Here is a 7,046-nt window from a genome sequence, read left to right as displayed (position 1 = left end):
TTTTTCTTTTCCTTTTTTCTTGATATAAAAATCTACTGTGTTTTTGTATAACTTTTGTCTTTCTGTTTCAGCTACATGAATTGATTTGGCTGGCAGTTTAAAAATTGTGTAAGACTTATTATCGTGCAGAGGTCTTGGGCACAGTTTAAAAAATGCCAACATGTCCTTTTTAAAGGTATGGGAGTAAACAGTTCCCTGTTGTGCACACTAATTTTGCATGAACAAGTTTACAAATATATGTTATGTGTAAAACAGTATGTGCCGTTTATTAATAATTAAGTTCAAGTGAGTACTGTTCAAATGAGTACTGTTGTATCACTGCAGTTTTAAGGTGTCAGTCCTTTCCATGGCGAGCTCAGGTGATTAAGTTTGGAAGAGAAATGGGGACACCCAAAAATAAGACGGTGTTTTCTATACCTACCCTAGGTATGTCAAGGTATTTAAACTTGCAAACGAAAATATTTTTTTAAAGTCACAGACAGAAACCCACAGAAGTTAAATTGCTTGAGAGGAACATTTGAGCTTCTAGCATCAATGCTGGTGATACTTAAGCCTATAGCTGTGGGGAATGGTCTAAAGCAGTGTTTCCCAAGCTTGAGTCTCCAGCTGTTTTTGAACTACAGTTCCCATCATCCCTGACCACTAGTCCTAACTAGGGATGATGGGAGTTGTAGTCCAGAAACAGCTGGAGACCCAAGTTTGGGAAACACAGTTTTAAAGAAAGAAGTTCATGGTTGACAGCACACGACAAATTAAAGGTAAAGGGACCCCTGACCATTAGGTCCAGTCGTGACCGACTCTGGGGTTGCGGCGCTCATCTCGCTTTATTGGCCGAGGGAGCTGGCGTTTGTCCGCAGACAGCTTCCGGGTCATGTGGCTAGCATGACTAAGCCGCTTCTGGAGAACCAGAGCAGCACACGGAAATGCCATTTACCTTCCCACCGGAGTGGTACCTATTTATCTACTTGCACTTTGATGTGCTTTCGAACTGCTAGGTTGGCAGGAGCTGGGACAGAGCAACAGGAGCTCACCCCGTCGCAGGGATTCGAACCGCCAACCTTCTGATCGGCAAGTCCTAGGCTCTGTGGTTTAACCCACAGCGCCACCCGCGTCCCAAAGATCACAAATACAAAAATTATGTGATGGTCAAGGGGGGGGGGGTATTAAAATACATTTCCAAAAATATTTTTTAATAATGGTGGGCACCGAAGAACTACTGGATAAAATAAAATTCTTCAGCAATACTTCTATTTCACATACTGCTCTCAAAGGTGAAGGATCTGGGCCAGTCTTAGGCAATCCTAGAAAGGGTAGAAATAACAGCTTGGCTCATAAGAGATGCTATTTAATGAAGTTCATGGGAGGAGAGTTTATTGTTCCCTTCTTGCCCCTGCCATCACCTGAACCACTCCCTCAGTATTGGTTCAATTTTATGTGGTTTTCTCCTTAGCAATCGACCCATCCAACATTTTCAAGAGTTGCTTTTGTGGAGTGGAGGAGACCAAAAAATTTGCTTTCGTGAACTTACTTTACTCTAGGTTCCATGCCCCATAGCAACTGGATAAACAGTGGATTTACTTGGGAAAAACCTTCTACTTCATTATTCTGCTGCAAGTGTTAATATTTACTGCTAGAAAAATAGAGGCAGGAAACTTAGAAAGAAAAGGGGTATTTCCCTCCCATCTTAAGCCTTGCACTGTTTTGGCAAATAGTAGCAACATAGGAGTAGATGGACAATGGAAGACTATGTTCGAGTAAATACATTGTGAGTCTTTTGACATGTAAGTTCTTGTTGCCTAGGTTCTCTGAGCCCTCTAACGGTTCTCAGTATAGTAAAAAGGAAAAAAAAGTTGCATCATAAGAAACTATAGGTAGTGGGTCCTAAGAATAATAAGCACTAAGTAGCAAATGAGTCTTTTACTGAAACTAACAGACAAAAAAAAAAAGCCTAACATGCTGAAAATCAAGTAGAGTCCAGAATTGCTTGTGGTGGATGAGATAAACTGGTTTTCCTACAAACTGACACAAGCCTTCTGTTAGGTAGCACAATTCTGAGCTCAATTCAAACTGTTGGTTCTGACCTTTAAAGCCCTAAACGGCCTCGGCCCAGTACAGCTCAAGGAGCATCTCCACCCCCATCGTTCAGCCCGGACACTGAGGTCCAGCTCTGAGGGCCTTCTGGCGGTTCCCTTCCTGCAAGAAGTGAGGTTACAGGGAACCAGGCAGAGAAACTTCCCAGTAGTGGTGCCCCCCCTGTGGAACACCCTGCTACCAGATGTCAAGGAAATAAACAATTTTCTGATTTTTAGAAGACACCTGAAGACAGCCCTTTTTAGGGAAATTGTTAAGGATTGATGTTTTTATTAGGTTTTTAGATATGTTGTAAGCCACCCAGAGTGGCTCAGGAAACCCAGCCAGATGGGTGGGGTATAAATACTACTACTACTACTTCTATTATTATGATTATTAATTGTGATACTCTGCTGACAATTGTGATGGCTAGATCACCTCCATTTAGATGAGCAGAATGCTAAATCCAAGCACCTGTATTGGGACATAGATGGAGGCTTTTGTCTGTCCCAGTGACCACAGATCTTCCTAGAGAATCTTGACACCAGTTATGAGATTGTTTCCACCAGCTCTGCCATAGAAAAGTTGGGCAATACAGTACAGTCAGTATGCATACAGAACCTCCAGTCTGCTCCTGGTCCCCAGCACCAAGTATACATTTGCAAAACTGATTGTGTTCTGGATTAAATAGCCATTCTGTATTTGTTAATTTTATTAAATCTAATGTCATTCAAAACATGCCTTACCTCAAAAACAAATTGGCATTCTGAATTATCAAAGCCTAACATTAAACCACTGAAACTTTCAGGAAATAACTACTGAAGAAAGAGAACATGTGGCTGTCACACCATCTCTGCCTATTGGCCATGCTCCTGGGAGATGGCCAGAGGTTTCTACCTCTGCACTAGGCTATATGCCAGGGGTCAGCAAACTTTTTCAGCAGGGGGCCGGTCCACTGTCCCTCAGACCTTGGTGGGGGGCTGGACTATATTTTGAAAAAAAGAACAAATTCATATGCCCCACAAATAACTCGGAGATGCATTTGAAATAAAAGGACACATTCTACTCATAAAAACACATTGATTCCTGCACCGTCCGCGGGCCGGATCTAGAAGGTGATTGGGTTGGATCCAGCCCCTGGGCCTTAGTTTGCCTACCCATGTTATATGCCCTGCCCTGTCCCCCAGAGGTGCTATCCCTCCCGTAACATCCCATACACCCCAATCTGAAATTACTTAGCTGAAAATTACATTTCTGTATATATCACAGAACATAAGCATCTGAAGAGAAGTGGAGCCTCCCTAATAATCACCATAGACAATATTGAGCCAAACAGACCAATAATCTGACTCGGTATTCTCTTCCATCATCAGATGTAGCATTGGGCTGCTTCGGGATTTTCCGTATTTTAGGGATTTTTTTTTTGTTTCTTTTTGGTATTTTGGCAAACCTCCATGGCTCCCTTTCAAGTTGTGTGTGGATGGTGCCACCTTGAAAAGAATCCATGCTTGGAGAATTAATTCACAGAGAGTGTGTATTTCACAAAGATTTAAAAAACAGACACAAAAGAGTATATTTAATTTATATGCTACGTAAATAACATAAAGGTGAATAAATCTCTGAAGTTGTTCTCCAATGCAATACTTTTGTCTACCAGCATCAGCAAACACTCTAATATAACCCCTTTAACTGTCATTTCATGGGATGTACAGAGAAAACATTATACCTTTAAAATCAGTATAATTTCTGAGTGCTAAAGTAGTTTTAACTTTAGATTTTATTTTCAAACGTTTATTTCCCAAACTATATTGGACAACTTTTGTAAAAATAACATATAAGGCATACACAATCATATATTTCATATCTGGAAAAACAGTCTTGTTGAGATGTTAACTGAAGATCATGAATACAAAATCTAAGTCTGGAGCAGGCAGTGGAAAGAAATTGGCCACCTGGGAGCAGGTTCATGTTCCCAGAGTGCTGCTACCGCCACATGGATGACATCTGATGTCACCTTTCCAAACAGGAGCATAAACACCATCTCTCAGAGGAAGATTACGTAGCAGGTAATTGAAGTTCACATGAGTTCTATCATTGTTCTACTGCACTCCTCTTGTCGGAGAGGAAAATAGCCCTTAAGCTTTTTTGTGGCATTTGTTTTTCAGCCTACCAACAGAAAATTTCTACCACACACAACAGAATAAAAACGCATGTCATTTTGTGGCATTTTGAAATTGGTGCCCCTGAAGTCAAGGCGATTAGGAAAAAGAGGTGTTCATAAGTCAACACATAGTAGCAATACAGTAAGAACCAGTTGTTTCATAAGGAAATTCTTGATCAGGGCAGTGCATGGCATCTTTGCTGGTCCCAGGAATTTCACCCTCCCCATCTTGAAAGACCAAGCAAAAGTGGGTGCATTGAGTCTCAAGTAGGAAGTACAAATAGTGGCATTCAACAACACTATCCCTGAACCTGAGGCACAACTGTTAAGGCTTCAACCTTAGCTTCTTGAATCTGTAGAACTTGAGCCCACATGAGAAAGCCTTAATCCTTGTCTTAAACCGGCAGTTATTTGTGGGATTTTAAAATTGATTCTAATTTTCAGAGGGGAAACCTTGTTAGTCTGTGACAGAAAAAACAGCAAAGAGTCTTGTGCAGTGCTTTTTTTCTAAAATAAATAAAGATGTTTAGGGGTACTCTCATTTTGACTCAAGAAGACCACCATTTTATAGTTCAAATTGGGAAAAATAAATACAGTAAATGGACAAAAGTACAAAGATTCACAAAATGTTTAGGGGTATGCGTACTCCTGCGTCCTCCCAGAAAAAAAGCACTGGTCTTGTGGAACGTTAAAGTCTAAACACCTATTGTGGCATAAGTTTTGTGAACCAGAGTCCATAAGATGCATGAAGTGTTGTTCTCAGCTGGTGTTTGTGTGTGTGTGTGTGTCAAGGGAAACAAATTAGAAGTTGTTAAATGGAACAAAAAAGTACACAGTCACAACCGTTGCAGCAGATAATGAATCTAATTTGTCATACACCCTCTAAAAACCGAGTTGTTTGAATTTCCCCCAGAAGATGGCGATCTAAAGCCACTGATCTAAAGTCACTGGCATTCAGTACTGTATTAGCTAAGCAAATGTGATTCATATCACCACACCACAGCCCAAAGGGTACAATAGAGCCTTGATTTCCCCATCTGCCCCTTGCATTCCAACCTGAGCAGACAGGTGTACACACAAACAGGCCAAAGGGATCAAGAAATGGAACATCTGTGTTCTTCAAGCACAAGTAACTAGCACACTGGCAGCATTTTTAATCAACATTTACTCAAAGGCATTTTTGCTTTCTGCTTGAAACACTAAACTGACTTTCTTGGGTGTGTTTCACAATCATTTCTTCCCTGCCTCCCCACCCCACCCTACCGTGGTCACAGCTTCTATCAATTAGATTTGAAAAGCTAGGAAGGGTATAAAACATATCATGGGCTTCTTGCAATTCGTTTTGCCTTGCGGGGATGTCTGCTTAAGCAACTGTATGGTGTTTAATGGTGTCATGCTTCATTTTCCTGAAAATGGATCACCAGAACTGCTTCCTGCCAGAAAGCAAACTCCGCGTGACGCAAGAGGACTCTCTATCAATGTTGCTGTGCCTACTGCTTTGGCACCATGATCACACATGTCTATAGTGTGGGCCTAGGAGCCCTAGTGTGTGGGATGCAGTAGTCACATCAAACGCCGGCACATATTCTCTCCACCCACTCCCAAGAACTGAGAAACACTGAGATGCTACGAATATAGCAATGCGGGTTTTAGAGCGGCAGCAGTTTGAAATACTATATTAGAAATCTCTGGCTCTGAGCACTCATGCACATGGGATTATGGAATTAATAGCATCGCTGAAATTTGATCGCCATTTCCCTCTTTACAAATACCCTCCAATTTCTGCCAAGTTCTTTAGATAGTCATTTGGAAAGTAAAAAGATCAGTGAGCTGCAGCAAGCTTTTCCCCCTTTTCTTCTTTTTTTGCACCGCTCCCAGAGGTAGAGCATGATATTTCGCTCTCCCAAGAGTTGTACCCTTGTGTCTCTGTAACACTGCAAGAGATTCCAAGTTCCCTACTGTTTGGTGGTACCCCTGAAAATGTGGCTACCGAGTACAGTGGTGCCCCGCAAGACGAATGCCTCGCAAGACAAAAAACTCGCTAGACGAAAGGTTTTTCCGTTCGCGATTTGCCTCGCAAGACGAATTTTTCGTATGGGCTTGCTTCGCAAGACGAAAACGTCTCGCGACTTTTTTTTCTTTGACTAAAAACAAAGACATGTTTTGTTTATAAAGTTAATTTATTTTCCCTTAAATTTTTTAACTGCTCTTTACAGTATGTGTGACTTTAAAGAGCAGTTAATAAACTGTTGTTGTACCAAATTTGGCTTTGTTTGGACTTTTTTTGACCATAGGAACGCATTAATTGATTTTCAATGCATTCCTATGGGATTTCGTGCTTCGCAAGACGAAAAATTCGCTAGACAACAAAAATTGCGGAACGAATTAATTTCGTCTTGCGGGGCACCACTGTACCTGTTTGAGTTTCCAGACTGCATGATTCTTCACTCAGGAATGACTAAAAGTGGAGTGTCTCCTCACAGTAGGTTTCTGCTTGGAGTGCTAATTCAAAATCAGTTCTAAGTACCTGGAAATCACAGGTCTAGTGCCTCTCTTGCCAAGTAGATGGGCTTAGAGAGTCCTTAGATATTTGAGAATAGTGTCCTTAAAATGTACAAAATGAACAAAAGCCACCTGCACATGGGCCACCAAACAGTCTGACTTGCTTCAATAGGAGCAAACCCTAATCTGGCGCCTGCCCTTGATGTTGGACCATAGGTTCCATCAGCTCCAGCCAGCATGACTAATGGTCAGGGATGACTGGAGTTGTAGTCCGAAAAACCTGGAGGGAAACAGGTTGGAAAAGACTCCAATG

This window comes from Podarcis liolepis, assembly GCF_965112155.1.
Source record: "Podarcis liolepis genome assembly, chromosome: 10".
Taxonomy (NCBI): Eukaryota; Metazoa; Chordata; class Lepidosauria; order Squamata; family Lacertidae; genus Podarcis; species Podarcis liolepis.
The sequence above is the reverse complement of the archived record's forward strand: the minus strand, read 5'-3'. Positions refer to the sequence as shown.